A 16,392-nucleotide genomic window follows, 5' to 3' on the forward strand; every position below is an offset into this window, starting at 1 on the left:
CCTGCACCTCCGGGAGGGAGCTGTGAAGGAGGAAAGGTTTCCACACACTAGAAGCCCCTTCACTGGCAGAGATGGGGGTGGGAGGCGGGGAAGCCACGGAGGAGAGCGCAGCCACAGGGGTGCAGAGGGCAAAGTGGAGAGATTCCCGCACAGAGGAGTGGCGCCGAGCAGCACTCACCAGCCCGAGAGGCTTGTCTGCTCACCCGCCGGGGTGGGCAGGGCTGGGAGCTGAGGCTCGGGCTTCGGTCGGATCACAGGGAGAGGACTGGGGTTGGCTGCATGAACACAGCATGAAGGGGGCTAGCACGCCACAGGTAGCCAGGAGGCAGTCCAAGAAAAAGTCTGGAACTGCCTAAGTGGCAAGAGACAATTGTTTCAGGGCGCATGAGGGGAGGGGATTCAGAGCACCACATAAAAGAGCTCCAGAGATGGGCACGAGCCGCAGCTATCAGCACGGACACCAGAGATGGCATGAGACACTAAGGCTGCTGCTGCCGCCACCAAGAAGCCTGTGTGCGAGCACAGGTCACTCTCCACACCGCCACTCCCGGGGGCCTGTGCAGCCCGCCACTGCCAGGGTCCCGTGATCCAGGGACAACTTCCCCGGGAGAACGCACGGCGTGCCTCAGGCTGGTGCAACGTCACGCCAGCCTCTGCCACCGCAGGCTCGCCCCGCATCCGTACCCCTCCCTCCCCACAGCCTGAGTGAGCCAGAGCCCCCGAATCAGCTGCTCCTTTAACCCCGTCCTGTCTGAGCGAAGAACAGACCCCCTCAGGTGACCTACACGCAGAGGCAGGTCCACATCCAAGGCTGAACCCCGGGAGCTGTGTGAACAAAGAAGAAAAAGGGAAATCCCTCCCAGCAGCCTCAGGAGCAGTGGATTAAATCTCTACAATCAACTTGATGTACCCTGCATCTGTGGAATACCTGAATAGACAACGAATTATCCCAAAATTTAGGCAGTGGACTTTGGGAATAACTGTAGACTTGGGGTTTGCTTTCTGCATCGAATTTGTTTCTGGTTTTATGTTTATCTTAGTCTAGTATTTAGAGTTTATTATCATCGGTAAACTTGTTTATTGATTTGGTTGCTCTCTTCCTCTTTCTTTTTTTTATAGATATATAGATATATTTTTCTTTTTCCTTTTTCTCTCTTTGTGAGTGTGTATCTGAATGCTTCTTTGTGTGATTTTTGTCTGCATAGTTTTGCTTTTACCATTTGTCCTAGGGTTCTGCCTGTCCGTTTTTTATGTTTGTTTGTTTTTGTTTGTTTTAGTATAGTTTTTAGCACTTGTTATCATTGGTGGATTTGTTTTTGGGTTTGGTTGCTCTCTTCTTTCTTTTTTTTTCCTTTTCTTTATTACTTTTTAATTTTTTTAATTTTAATAATTATTTTTTATTTTTTATTTTAATAACTCTATTTTATTTCATTTTTTTCTTTCTTTCTTTCTTTTTTTCTCACTTCTCTTCGAGTTGTGTGGCTGACAGGGTCTTGGTGCTCGAGCCAGGTGTCAGGCCTGTGCCTCTGAGGTGGGAGAGCCGAGTTCAGGACATTGGTACAACAGAGTCCTCCTGGCTCCTCATGATATCAAACAGCAAAAGCTCTCCCAGAGATCTCCATATCAATGCTAAGACCCAGCTCTGCTCAATGACCAGCAAGCTACAGTATTGAACCCCTGTGCCAAACAACTAGCAAGAGAGGAACACAACCCCACCCATTAACAGAGAGGCCACCTAATATCATAATAAGGTCACAGACACCCCAAAACACACCACTAGACGTAATCCTGCCCCCCAGAGGGAGAAGATCCAGCCTCATCCACCAGAACACAGGAACCACTCCCCTCCACCAGGAAGCCTACACAACCCACTGTACCAACCTTAGCCACGGGGGCAGACACCAAAAACAACAGGAACAATGAACCTGCAGCCTGCAAAAAGGAGACCCCAAACACAGTAAGTTAAGCAAAATGAGAAGACAGAGAAAAACACAGCAGATGAAGGAGCAAGGTAAAAAACCACCAGACCAAATAAAGAGGAAGTAGGCAATCAACCTGAAAAAGAATTCAGAGTAATAATAGTAAAGATGATCCAAAATCTTGGAAATAGAATGGAGAAAATACAAGAAACGTTTAACAAGGACCTAGAAGAAGTAAAGAGCAAACAAACAATGATGAACTACACAATAAATGAAATTAAAAATTCTCTGGAAGGAATCAATAGCAGAGTAACTGAGGCAGAAGAACGGATAAGTGACCTGAAAGATAAAATAGTGGAAATAACTACTGCAGAGCAGAATAAAGAAAAAAGAATGAAAAGAATTGAGGACAGTCTCAAAGACCTCTTGGACAACATTAAACACACCAACATTTGAATTACAGGGGTCCCAGAAGAAGAAAAAAAGAAACGGACTGAGAAAATATTTGAGGAGATTTTAGTTGAAAACTTCCCTAATATGGGAAACGAAATAGTCAATAAAGTCCACGAAGCACAGACAGTCCCATACAGGATAAATCCAAGGAGAAACATGCCAAGACACATATTAATCAAACTAACAAAAACTAAATACAAAGGAAAAATATTAAAAGCAGCAAGGGAAAAGCAACAAATAGCATACCAGGGAATCCCCATAAGGTTAAAGCTGATCTTTCAGTAGAAACTCTGCAAGCCAGAAGGGTGTAGCAGTACATATTGAAAGTGATGCAACGGAAAAACCTACAACCAAGATTACTCTACCAAGCAAAGATTGCATTCAGATTCGATGGAGAAATGAAAACCTTTACAGACAAGCAAAAGCTAAGAGGACTCAGCACCACCAAACCAGCTTTACAACAAATGCTAAAGCAACTTCTCTAGGCAGGAAACAAAACAGAAGGAGAAGACCTACAATAACAAACCCAAAACAGTTAGGAAATTGGTAATACGGAAATACATACTGATAATCACCTTAAACGTAAATGGATTAAATGCTCCCACCAAAAGACACAGACTGGCTGAATGGATACAAAAAGGAGACCCGTATATATGTTGTCTACAAGAGACCCACTTCAGACCTAGGGACACGTACAGACTGAAAGTGAGGGGATGGAAAAAGATATTCCATGCAAATGGAAATCAAAAGAAAGCTGGAGTAGCAATTCTCATATCAGGCAAAATAGACTTTAAAATAAAGACTATTACAAGAGACAAAGAAGGACACTACATAATGATCAAGGGATCAATCCAAGAAAGACATAGCAATTGTAAATATTTATGCACCCAACATAGGAGCACCTCAATACATAAGACAAATACTAACAGCCATAAAAGGGGAAATCGACAGCAACACAATCATAGTAGGGGACTTTAACACCCCACTTTCACCAATGGACAGATCATCCAAAATGAAAATAAATAAGGAAACACAAGCTTTAAATGATACATTAAACAGATGGACTTAACTGATATTTATAGGACATTCCATCCAAAAACAACAGAATACACGATCTTCTCAAGTGCTCATGGAACAGTCTCCAGGATAGATCATATCTTGGGTCACAAATCAAGCCTTGGCAAATTTAAGAAAATTGAAATCGTATCAAGTATCTTTACTGACCACAACGCTATGAGACTAGATATCGATTATAGGAAAAAATCTGTAAAAAATACAAACACATGGAGGCTACACAATACACTACTTAATAACCAAGAGATCACTGAAGAAATCAAACAGGAAATCAAAAACTACCTAGAAACAAATGACAATAAAAACAAGATGACCCAAAACCTATGGGACACAGCAAAAGCAGTTCTAAGTGGGAAGTTTATAGCAGTAAAATCATACCTCAAGAAACAAGAAACATCTCAAATAAACAACCTAACCTTACACCTAAAGCAATTAGAGAAAGAAGAACAAAAAAACCCCAAAGTTAGCAGAAGGAAAGAAATCATAAAGATCAGATCAGAAATAAATGAAAAAGAAATGAAGGAAACGATAGCAAAGATCAATAAAACTAAAAGCTGGTTCTTTGAGAAGATAAACATAATTGATAAACCATTAGCCAGACTCATCAAGAGAAAAAGGGAGAAGACTCAAATCAATAGAATTAGAAATGAAAAAGGAGAAGTAACAACTGACACTGCAGAAATACAAAGGATCATGAGAGAATACTACAAGCAACTATATGCAAATAAAATGGACAACCTGGAAGAAATGGACAAATTCTTCGAAAAGCACAACTTCCAAGACTGAACCAGCAAGAAATAGAAGGTATAAACAGACCAATCACAAGCACTGAAATTGAAACTGTGATTAAAAATCTTCCAACAAACAAAAGCACAGGACCAGATGGCTTCACAGGCAAAGTCTATCAAACATTTAGAGAAGAGCTAACACCTATGCTTTTCAAACTCTTCCAAAATATAGCAGAGGGAGGAACACTCCCAAACTCATTCTATGAGGCCACCATCACCCTGATACCAAAACCAGATGAAGAAGTCACAAAGAAAGAAAACTACAGGCCAATATCACTGATGAACATAGATGCAAAAATCCTCGACAAAATACTGGAAAACAGAATCCAACAGCACATTAAGAAGATCATACACCATAATCAAGTGGAGTTTATCCCAGGAATGCAAGGAATCTTCATTATACATAAATCAATCAATGTGATAAACCATATTAACAAATTGAAGGAGAAAAACCATATGATCATCTCAACAGATGCAGAAAAAGCTTTCAACAAAATTCAACAGCCATTTATGATAAAAACTCTCCAGAAAGTAGGCATAGAGGTAACTTACCTCAACATAATAAAGGTCATATATGACAAACCCCCAGCCACCATCATTCTCAATGGTGAAAAACTGCGACCATTTCCACTAAGATCAGGAACAAGACAATGTTACCCACTCTCACCACTATTATTCAACATAATTTTGGAAGTTTTAGCCACAGCAATCAGAGAAGAAAAAGAAATAAAGGGAATCCAAATTGGAAAAGAAGAAGTAAAGCTGTCACTGTTTGCAGATGACATGATACTATACATAGAGAATCCTAAAGATGCCACCAGAAAACTACTAGTGCTAATTAGTGAATTTGGTAAAGTAGCAGAATACAAAATTAATGCACAGCAATCTCTTGCATTCCTATACACTAATGACAGAAAATCTGAAAGAGAAACTAAGGAAACACTCCCATTTACCATTGCAACAAAAAGAATAAAATGCCTAGGAATAAACCTACTTAAGGAGAGAAAAGACCTGTACGCAGAAAACTATAACACAATGATGGTAGAAATTAAAGATGATATCAACAGATGGAGAGATATACCATGTTCTTGGATAGGAAGAATCAATACTGTGAAAATGACTATACTACCCAAAGCAATCTAGAGATTCAATGCAATCCTTATCAATCTACCAATGGCATTTTTCACAGAACTAGAACAAAAACTTCCACAATTTGTATGGAAACACAAAAGACCCCGAATAATCAAGGCTATCTTGAGAAAGAAAAATGGAGCTGGACAAATCAGGCTCCCTGACTTCAGACTATACTACAAATCTACAGTAATCAGGAGAGTATGGTACTGGCACAAAAACAGATAAATAGATCAATGGAACAGGATAGAAAGCCCAGAGATAAACCCACCCACATATGGTCACCTTATTTTTAATAAAGGAGGCAAGAATATACAATGGAGAAAAAACAGCCTCTTCAATAAGTGGTGCTGGAAAACTGGAGAGCTACATGTAAAAGAATGAAATTAGAACACTCCCTAACACCATACACAGAAATAAACTCAAAATGGATTGAAGAGCTATATGTAAGGTTAGACACTATTAAACTTTTAGAGGAAAACATAGGCAGAACACTGTATGAGATAAATCACAGCAAGAACCTTTTTGACCCACCTCCTAGAGAAATGGAAATAAAAATAAAAATAAACAAATGGGACCTAATGAAACTTAAAAGCTTTTGCACAGCAAAGGAAACTATAAACAAGACAAAAAGGCGACCCTCAGAATGGGAGAAAGTATTTGCAAATGAAGCAGCTGACGAAGGATTAACCTCCAAAATTTACAAGCAGATCATGTACCTCAATATCAAGAAACCAAATAACCCAATCCAAAAATGGGCAGAAGACGTAAACAGACATTTCTCCAAAGAAGATATACAGATTGCCAACAAACACATGAAAGAATACTCAACATCACTAATCGTTAGAGAAATGCAAATCAAAACTACAATGAGGTATAAGCTCACACCAGTGAGAATGGCCATCATCAAAAAATCTACAAACAATAAATGCTGGAGAGGTTGTGGAGAAAAGGGAACCCTCTTGCACTGTTGGTGGGAATGTAAATTGATACATCCACTGTGGAGAAGAGTATGGACGTTCCTTAAAAAACTAAAAATAGAATTACCATACAACCCAGCAATCCCACTACTGGGCATATACCTGGAGAAAACCACAATTCAAAAAGAGCCATGTACCACAATGTTCACTGCAGCACTGTTTACAATAGCCAGGACATGGAAGCAACCTAAGTGTCCATTGACAGATGAATGGATAAAGAAGATATGGCACATATATACAATGGAATATTACTCAGCCATAACAAGAAACAAAATTGAGTTATTTGTAGTGAAGTGGATGGACCTAGAGTCTGTCATACAGAGTAAAGTATGTCAGAAAGAGAAAAACAAATACCGTATGCTAACACACATATACGGAATCTAATGAAAAATAAAATAAAATGGTTCTGAAGAACCTAGAGGCAGGACAGGAGTAAAGATTCAGATGTAGAGAATGGACTTTTGGACACAGGGAAGGGGAAGGGGAAGCTGGGACGAACTGAGAGTGTGGCATGGACATATATACACTACGAAATGTAAAATAGATAGCTAGTGGGAAGCAGCCGCATAGCACAGGGAGATCAGCTCGGTGCTTTGTGACCATCTAGAAGGGTGGGATAGGGAGGGTGGGAGGGAGATGCAAGAGGGAGGAGATATGGGGACATATGTATATGTATAACTGATTCACTTTATTATAAATCAGAAACAAACACACCATTGTAAAGCAATTATACTCCAATAAAGATGTTAAAATAAATAAGTAAGTAAATAAATAAATAAATTATAATAAATAAATAAGAAAGTAATAGCAAATATTTTAGTGCCATTTCCTGATTTCTTTTACATTTAGAGGGCTGTCTAAAACCCTGGGCTTTGTTGACTTATAGTTGGACAACCTTAGCCTTGTTTCATATGAAATCACTATTTTCTTTGAGCTACTAAAGTATATTATTTCTCTTTCCAGTTGACGGTAAGAAGTCTAAATGGCAATCAGGTACCATGATTTTTACTCATCTTTGTATTCTCCCCAAGTCCTGGCACAGGACCCAGCATATGCCAGCATTCATTTAATCTCCTGTAAAAAATGAAAGGAAAACATAGGTATTTGGGCTTCCCTGGTGGCGCAGTGGTTAAGAATCCACCTGCCAATGCATGGGACACGGGTTCGAGCCCTGGTCTGGGAAGATCCCACATGCTGCGGAGCAACGAAGCCCATGCACCACAACTACTGAGCCTGCGCTCTAGAGCCCGTGAGCTACAACTATTGAGCCCACATGCCACAACTCCTGAAGCCCACGCTCCTAGAACCCCCGCTCTGCAACAAGCGAAGCCTCCCAATGAGAAGCCCACGCACCACTACAAAGAGTAACCCCTGCTTGCCGCAACTAGAGAAAGCCCATGTGCAGCAATGAAGACCCAACGTAGCCAAAAATAAATAAGTAAAAACAGAGGTGTAATATGCTTATCAAATTCAAAAATGACCTGGAACCAAGGGGACAACTCAATTTGATTAACTGACTAAAATAAGATGCACAAAGGATCTAGGATACCATAGAAAGATAGGGAAATCTAACAAGACAATATGTAACAGAATAAAGTGTTTTCATTTAGGAAATACTGAGAAAGTATGTACAGGTGTGTCCAGAAATCAAAATTAGAACCAATTCAGGAAAGAAGAAAAATTTTTACTCACTGCAAGAAAGAACATCCTAATAAATTTTTAGAGATTGATCAGAACAACTTATTCTAGAATTGTTCATGCTGAGAACATTCCCTCAATCTTTTCCCACCCCTGGTTCTCACTCCAGACCTTCTGAACTCATCCTAAAGTTGAAAATGACTGATCTTAGGTGCAACACTATATTCTAAGCAGTTTTCTACCATGGGTCAGCTTTTCCATTGAAAATAGAAGAAAAGGGATAACTTAAATAATATATTTGCACAGCATCTCACAGATTAAATTTGTTTTACAAGTGTCATTTTATTTGACCTTCACAGTAACCTTTTGAAGTTTTCAATGGAGACATTATTATTCTCATTTTTATATGAGAAGGTTGAAATTCAGAGAGAATAGGATTTGCCCAAGGGCAGAGTAAGAGACAGAGCCAAGGTTAAAACCAAAAGTGACAGTAAAATAAAGTTGGTATTAGATTCCAAATATGGGTGTTTCCTAATCACAAGGGAGTAAAAATATATGCTCTCTCATGGAGATACAGATAGAATTCATTGACAGAAGCACAGAGATAAGCTGCCCAGGAAAATATCAGACTTTGCCTAGCTCTGAAAATGACCTTGAGTGAATTCTTTATCTTTTAAATGTCCCTTCTTGCTTTCTTGTCTGTCCATAAAACTTAACTATTACATAACTAATAAAAGCTAGTAGTTAAATGCTAGAAATAAGTAAGTAAAGGAGTTAATGAAAAAATTAATAACCCAAAATGTGTCTTCTTGAATATTCATGTTTTTCCTATGGAGTTTTTCATATAATAATATATTATATATTAAACAATATTACAGTAATATATATAACAGTCCTTGCAGACAAATCCAGCCCTATAAATAACTCCACTAAACTGAAAGGATATTTTGCTATAGTAATAGTGATCAGTCAACACATAAATAGCTACCACTGAATTTTAGAGAATTTAGGTGTGTAATTTGAGGGCATGGTTTGGCTCGTATGGCTGGGCTGTCCTACCACAAGCGTGACCAGACCATAGGAACTGAGAAACACATTTATCAAAAGAGAAATGTTCAATGACTCCTTTTACTATGCACAAACACACTGTGTACCTATCATGATTATGAGGTTGTGACTGAACATTCAGTCTCCTGGTTTTGAACAGAAAAGGTCTTCATTCACATACCAGATGAGATTTTTCAGGTGATGTGTGAGATTTCCCCAAGGCAAGTAAATTGAGACAATATAGAACCCATGGAACTACTAGATGATTGGTGATAAAAATTCCACCATTTTTATGGAAACTGAGGGAAAGTTACAATTTGTTAAGTAGCAGACGAGAGACATATGGCTCACAAGTGAATTCATCTTCACTTATTATTTATTGTCATTCGTTATCCTATGTTTCAAAATATTAAATTCAGTCAGAGTGTGTGGGGCTGATTCACTTCTTGCCTTTAATGTTACGTGTCATGTGTGAAGGAATTGCTTTTGCAATATCTACACGAACTGCATCATAGCTCACTGTACTTTTCCCTCACATCATTTAGCATGGCTTGCACTTTGTATTTGTGTGATGATTTCATTGAATCTTATACCTCTCACCCCCCCACCAGATACTATGAGTATGGGGACTGTCTGTCTGATTTGCATATCATTGCATTCTAGAACCTAGCTAGAGGTGGGGAGTGGTTGGATGACCAGAGGACAGAAGGTATGGCTTTCTCCAGTGCATTGGATGCAATAATGGCACATCTAAGATGGCACACTCGTCCTTGGAAGAAGTGGTGGCCAGACTTACAGAAAATATATATATATATATATATGTATGTTTGCAATGTCATGGGACTTTAGCCCTCCTAGCCATAATTCTCTAACCTTCTTGTTCTCTTTGTTACATTTTTGTTTTAAATATTTTACACTCACAAATAATGTCTATTCCTGAATATCTATAATTGTCTGTGTGAAAGGTGAGGTTGAGGACACTGGAAACTACAGAGATGTTCATGGAAAAAAGAGTGATTTAGGACTTCATGGGAATAAAAAAATGAATGGGTCAACAGAGTGCTGTGGCTAGAGGAAGACCAGAGTGGAGTTTTAGAAAAGAACTGAAGCACTGTGTAGGGAATGAAAAGAAGTCCAGTATAAACTGCCCCTAAAATTGACAGAAGCAGCCTCTGGTCTACACCCCCTCTCTTATAAAGCACATGGGACACTGAAGGAAATCTGCTAGCTTCTGTGGACCTCAGTCCAAAAACAACTGCAAGAGGGCATGTTGTATTCTTTATAGAAAGAGACAGCCTGTCATATTAACCCAGGTTGTTTCTTTACAATTTTGAAAACCTCAACGTTGTAGACAATGAGCCCTCCTTCTAGGGTGGACATTTCTACCTGTTCTCAATGCATAAATAGTATTTTTAAAAATAACAATTTCATACACGAGGGTACACAAAACTAGTCATCCACGCTCATATCCACAGCTTCTTCAACCCTATATTTTTCGCTTCCTTTTCTGACTTTTCCCATTTAGAGGAATTCCCAACTACATCAGAATCACAGTGGCTCGGTGATCTGGAGTTGCACGTGTCCAGGCAGACATTCCTAGAATGAAGCTCACAACCTGTTTCCTCTCCTCTCATATCATCTTTAAAATTCCCCTCTATTTTCTGCATTTTGCACTTCTTCAGGAACACATGAGCTGTATTTAATGGGAAAAAATTAAAGTAAAAATACACTTACTCTGCTTAACGTGAAACTTTATGACCAGGCTCCGTGCCTTTATCAGTTATCTCCTTGCTAGGGTTCTTACATCAGATGTTCCTCAAAGATTCTGTCTCTCTTGTATGCTATTGCCAATATTTCACCTCCATCTTTTCTTCTTTTTCCCATTTACATCGACAATAAACCTCCACTATGGACGCAGTCTTTGCTCTGGGACTAATGTTTTGAACAGATTTCCTAAAGCTGAACTCCCACCTCAGTCTCTCATAAAGAACTCAGATCTTGTTTTTGTTTTGCTCATGCCTGCAGCTGTAGGTTAGTCCAATCCCATCCAGCCCCAAATTCCAGGAATCCCTGCATGGGGGACAGCTCAAGACCCTTTACTTCCCCAACAGGGCCATTCATGACTGTAGGGCCTGGGAAGGGTCCCAAGATTCTAAGGGAGCCTCTGTGAGTTTAAGGTCTGAAAGCTGGAATCAACACACTAATAAAAGAATAAAGAAATTGAAAATCAGTTTGTAAGGTTGTCACTGGGTAAACCATAGAACGTGCTCAGAGGAACCTTTGAAATCACCATGTTTTAAATTGATATTTTAAAATTTCAGATTTTGCGTAGACCAAAGAAAGCACTCTGAGTTGACTTATCTCTTATTCTCATATGTGCTCTAATGACAAGGAATCCAGTTATGGCCTAATATGCCTCATAGATTCAATCAGGCATGGAGTTTAAGAGTAAAGTCAGGTAAATGGGAAGACCCCCTAAGGTTCCCACAGTGTTTCTCCACCTAAACTATTTTTAGTGGATAATAATACCTGCCTGTCAAGAACAAACATCAGCACTTTTCTTGACCTTCCCTTGAGTTTATTATTTTCTGAAACTCAAAATATAAATACATTGCTCAGAACCAGCAGAGCACCAAGCCCCTAACCACCATTGATATATTACCAAAGGATGCATATTGGAGAACCCTGAAAGGGCTGGAAACAGGACAGTTTTTATATTTTGCTATAAGTTGGAAACTCATGGTACATCATGGCATGGGAGGCTGGGTAAAGGAGGAAAATGAGGGCCCTGGGCTATAGAAATAAGGAGAGAGGGAAAGAAAAAGAAGAAGAAGAAGGAGAAGGAGAAGAAGAAGAGGAAGGAGATGGAGAAGAAGAAAAGCAAGAATAAGAACAACAAGAAGAACAAGAAAGAAAAGGAGGAGGAGGAGAAGGACGAGAAGAGGAAGAAGAAGAAGAAGGGGAGGAGGAGAAGGAGAGGAAAAGGAAGGTGGGAGGAGGAGAAGGAGGAGGAGAAAAGAACATTAGAACTTTACGCCTAGCTAAGGCAACTCCAGGAGGAAGAGTGAAGATCTATGACCATCATACGGGCTTTGCTTCCTTCTTCATTAGCGGGGAGATACATCGGACATGAACACATCGTGAGCAGCCTGAAGAGAAAGAGGTTCAATGACTTCAATGCACAGTGAAGGAACTTGAACTCAGCCACTAGAATCAGGGTCCCGGATGTCGATGTTTGGTGGAACCTAACTGCCAGCTGATCTTTGAGAGTTGAAGTGATTTTCTCAGTGACAAAGAATGCAAATGAGTGTTTTGAGACTAGAACTCGGGTCTTCTGACTCCTACTTCCGAACTCTTTCAAGCTAAGCATGGCCTGGTAAGGGACACATCTCTGTCAGCAGACACTAACTTGAGATGCCTTGATCCTGCAGTCCTCCACAATAGACACTGTGAAGGTATCATCTCCCTCAGTTCCAAAGTCAGTATCTTTCACTGTAAGTTGACAACAAAACAAAATCAAAGACAGCCTGTGGGATTTACAATAGGTAGAAAAAAGATCTAGGGTATGGGATGTAAAAACTTTAATGAATATTTCTTAAAGGTACCGTGTAATCTGATTAGATTTAACCTGTTCATTATTTTACCTTCACCATCTGGAACTCCTCTGAAAAGTTCCAAAATACACTGCACTTGAACAATTTACAATTGCATGGAGTAGTCAAAATCAAACTTATGTAAAGAAGAAGATTTAAAGGGCAGCAAAAAAGTTACTGTTTAACTGAACTTTACTATTACACACTTTATAAATTTAAATTAAAAAGCATGAACCGTGGCTGTATAACTCCCTTGTTTACTTTAAGAAAGAAGTTCTACAGATGAAATTATATCAATGGAAAAGGAATCATGATATCAGTCATTTATTGCTTTAGTTCCTCATCTGACTTGTGTATTATTTGAAAAATAAAACATATGTATGCCATGTTAGACTAATACTGATAATGTTAAATAATGAATAAGTTATTAATCTGAATAAGCTTGTTATTTATATCTGCAGAAACATAAAAGAGAAGCATACACTATTTAAGTAAGGTAACTAAAATAACGACAAACTTTTGTAGAGGTTTTCTTTCCCTACTCCCATTTTGACTTATAGTCTAGGGGTTTATGATCAGAGTTGGAGTATAACATCAGATATTGAGTGTTAATTGCCTGATGCTATATTACCATGCTAACAATATTTTTATACTTCAAGTGCCAAATTCTTGAAATTATAGGTGAATCAGAAGGAGGGCATATATAGGCCGAGTTCTGGAATATGGCAAGTCTGACAAGGAGGAAGACCCAAAGGGATGTATCAACTCATAAAAAGATACTCAACAAAGGATGCAGCTGCTTGCCACATCATTTCCATCATCGCCAAGACACTTCCATCACTCACTTGCTAACAATTCAAAATGGAGATAACATGATCACAATGTCACTTTATCTAAGGACCACCCCAACATCTCCTGAGGGCTGAAACAGCAAATTTTGCCAACTTATTTATTCCACCTCCTCTAACACAGGAAAAGAAAAATGAATTAACAAGAAGTTCAAATGGAAGTTGTCATTTGAAAAAGTGTGACATTAACAGAACTACATATGTTCACCAGTCTTGACTCTTATTACTCTGTAGGCATGGAGAAAAGGTAGAAAAATTCTGGGCAATCGGAGGGGCAGAAAAACACTTCATACTATACCTCTCAGATGGCAAGAGCTAAAACAAGATTTTTTTAAATTCAAATTTGCTTTCTGCAAGTTTCTTAACTAAACAGAGGTCTGAATCACCCTTACAAAATACACAGCAGCACATTCTCATACTAGAGTCTCTGGAGGGGAGGGGCCTGTCAAGAGTCACATATTGAAACCATTTGTTCATGAATGTTTAGTTATAGATTTCATATTTTTACCCAGAACAAACTTAAGAGTATTTCCATGTTACAGAATATGTTGGGTATAATCTATAGTCTGGCATATGCTGTATTCTATTCATGATGAAAGAGAATTTGTCAGATGCTTCTGAAACATGTCATTTGCCAGATTATATTCCCTTTCTTATTTAATGAAACCCAATCACCTAAGACAGAAATCTGGAAGTCATTCCATTTTCTTCCCTCTCTCTCATCATCCATTTCACATAGATCATAAAGTCCTGCCTACTTTTTGCCTTAGCATCTCTAAAATCCCTCCTCTCTTCTCCATCCTCACGGCTCAGAATTACATTAATTTCTCCCTTAGATCATTTAGGAGCCTCCGAAGACTTTATTCTGTCTCTTTTCTTTCCCACCTCCTTTCCACCCTGTACATTCTAGCCCAGCAGAATAGCTCTAGAGCTTGAATATGATTAGCTTACTCCCTTCTGGAATAAGAGCCCTGCCTGTTTTCATTGCAGTCTCCCCACCCGGTATACACTGCCCGCACAGCCCCTGAAACCTGCCATTCATTGTGTGCGGACTGTTCTCTTACATTTTACTGTTCTCTCTGTTTGTAAGGCCCCTGCCTCCATTATTCTTCTTTACCTTCCAACTCTTGCTTATCTTTCAAAATTCTACAAGTACCTCACCTCTATAAAATCTTTCTTGTTCTCTCTATTATTTTCTGAATTCACTTCCTTCCTCATGTTCTCCTAAGCCCCTATATGTCTCTGCTAGAGCATGTAAATCCTTTCCCCTGAGAACTATGTGAAGGCAGGGTCCCATGGCCCAACAAATGCAGCACAGAACAGACACTCAACAAGCTCGATAAGTGGTTGCAAAATTGAACTGAATGAACCAAGTCAAATATTTATCAAGATTGTTCTTAAGTAATATTTACTAAGGGAAACAAACAAAGATAAACAGAAATATAATCAAATGACGAACACTGCAAGCAATTGAACATTTGTCTTCACTAACACAACATTTTAAATCAACTATACTCCAATAAAAATTTTTTAAAAACAACTTAAAACGTAAAGAAAGAAAAAAGTATAAAAGAAAGTTTATCTTTAAGATATTTTGACACCTATGAACTAACTAATCTAACCTACATACAACACACAGTTATACGGTATTCTATACAATACAAATATAATAAATAAGATTCCTATAATGACGACATGTCAAATTTGTTTGATGTTCTTCTGAATTACTGTTGTTCCTAGTAACATATGACCTGAATCTTGGACTCAAATTCATGCAGGGTAGTAACAGAGTTCCTGAAAGCCCAGAGCATTTTTTTCAGGCTGTGAGAGCCTGGGGTGAAAGTAGCCAAAAAGACCTCAAACGCAAGTTCTGAATTTTAAGCCCAGGTGTATTATTCTACAGGTAAGCTATGGTCTACTCCCTAGCTCCAGTTAATCCCTTTATCCGAGGTTTCCTGAAGTCTTTAAAACTATCCATTCATCCACTAAATGCCTTATGATCATTCTTTTAAAATACTGCCAGAACGAATGCTTTCCAAACCTGCTCCATGATAAATATAAGTGGAAGAAGAGCAGACTTCTTTCTTTCACATTTATTTTGTGCTCAGGGTCTTGAATGCCTTTTTAGTACTTTTTCTTTATATACTGGATACACATAACAGAGTTGGAGACATTGCAAAGTGTTAAACTTTTAAATAGCTTAACCATTTGGCTCCATGCCAATTTCTTCTGCTTCCCTTCTTCACTCAAATCCATTGAGGTCCTGGTTTCCTTCTTTGTTTCAGAGAATGAAACTCATGGAAAGAGCCCTCTCTGTTTTATACACTACTGTACTAAAACACCCTGGAAGGTCCTTTGCAGCCCGAATAGCTCCAAAATATTGTTCAATATTGTATCATTCACATTTTGTGGAATTATTTTTTATTGAGGTATAGTTGATTTACAATATTATACAAGTTTCAGGTGTACAACATAGTGATTCAGAGTTTTTAAAGATTATACTCCATTTATAGTTATTATAAAATATTGGCTATATTCGCCATGTTGTACAATATATCCTTGTAGTTTATTTATTTTGTACATAGTAATTTGAACCTCTTAATCCCCTACCCTTATCTTGTCCCTCCCAGCTTCCTTTCCCCACTGGTAACCACTACTTTGTTCTCTATATCTGTAAGTCTCTTTCTTTTTTGTCATATTCACTAGTTTGCTTTATTGTTTAGATTCCGCATATAGGTGATATCATATAGCATTTGCCTTTCTTTGTCTGACTTATTTCACTAAGCATAATACCCTCCAAGTTCATCCATGTTGTTGCAAATGGCAAAATTTCATTCTTTTTTGTAGCTGAGTAGTATTTGACTGTGTGTGTGTATATATATACCACATCTTCTTTATCTATTCATCTGTTGATGGACACT

General features: G+C 38.6%; 1 long non-coding RNA gene across 4 annotated transcripts in view; it reads right to left on the minus strand.

The window, feature by feature from the left end:
- The window catches only part of LOC309666653, a 544,378-nt gene that overhangs the window by 329,312 nt on the left and 198,674 nt on the right, over positions 1-16,392 (minus strand). For 2 of the 4 annotated variants that reach the window (XR_014267197.1, XR_014267200.1), the window contains exon 1: positions 2-172. The exons of the other annotated variants lie outside the window; for them this stretch is intronic. This is a non-coding gene — a long non-coding RNA (uncharacterized lncRNA). Of the gene's footprint in view, position 1; positions 173-16,392 lie in introns of those variants that run through there. 4 annotated transcript variants of the gene reach the window in all.

This window comes from Balaenoptera physalus (genome assembly GCF_965194825.1).
Source record: "Balaenoptera physalus genome assembly, chromosome: 9".
In the NCBI taxonomy this organism is placed as follows: Eukaryota; Metazoa; Chordata; class Mammalia; order Artiodactyla; family Balaenopteridae; genus Balaenoptera; species Balaenoptera physalus.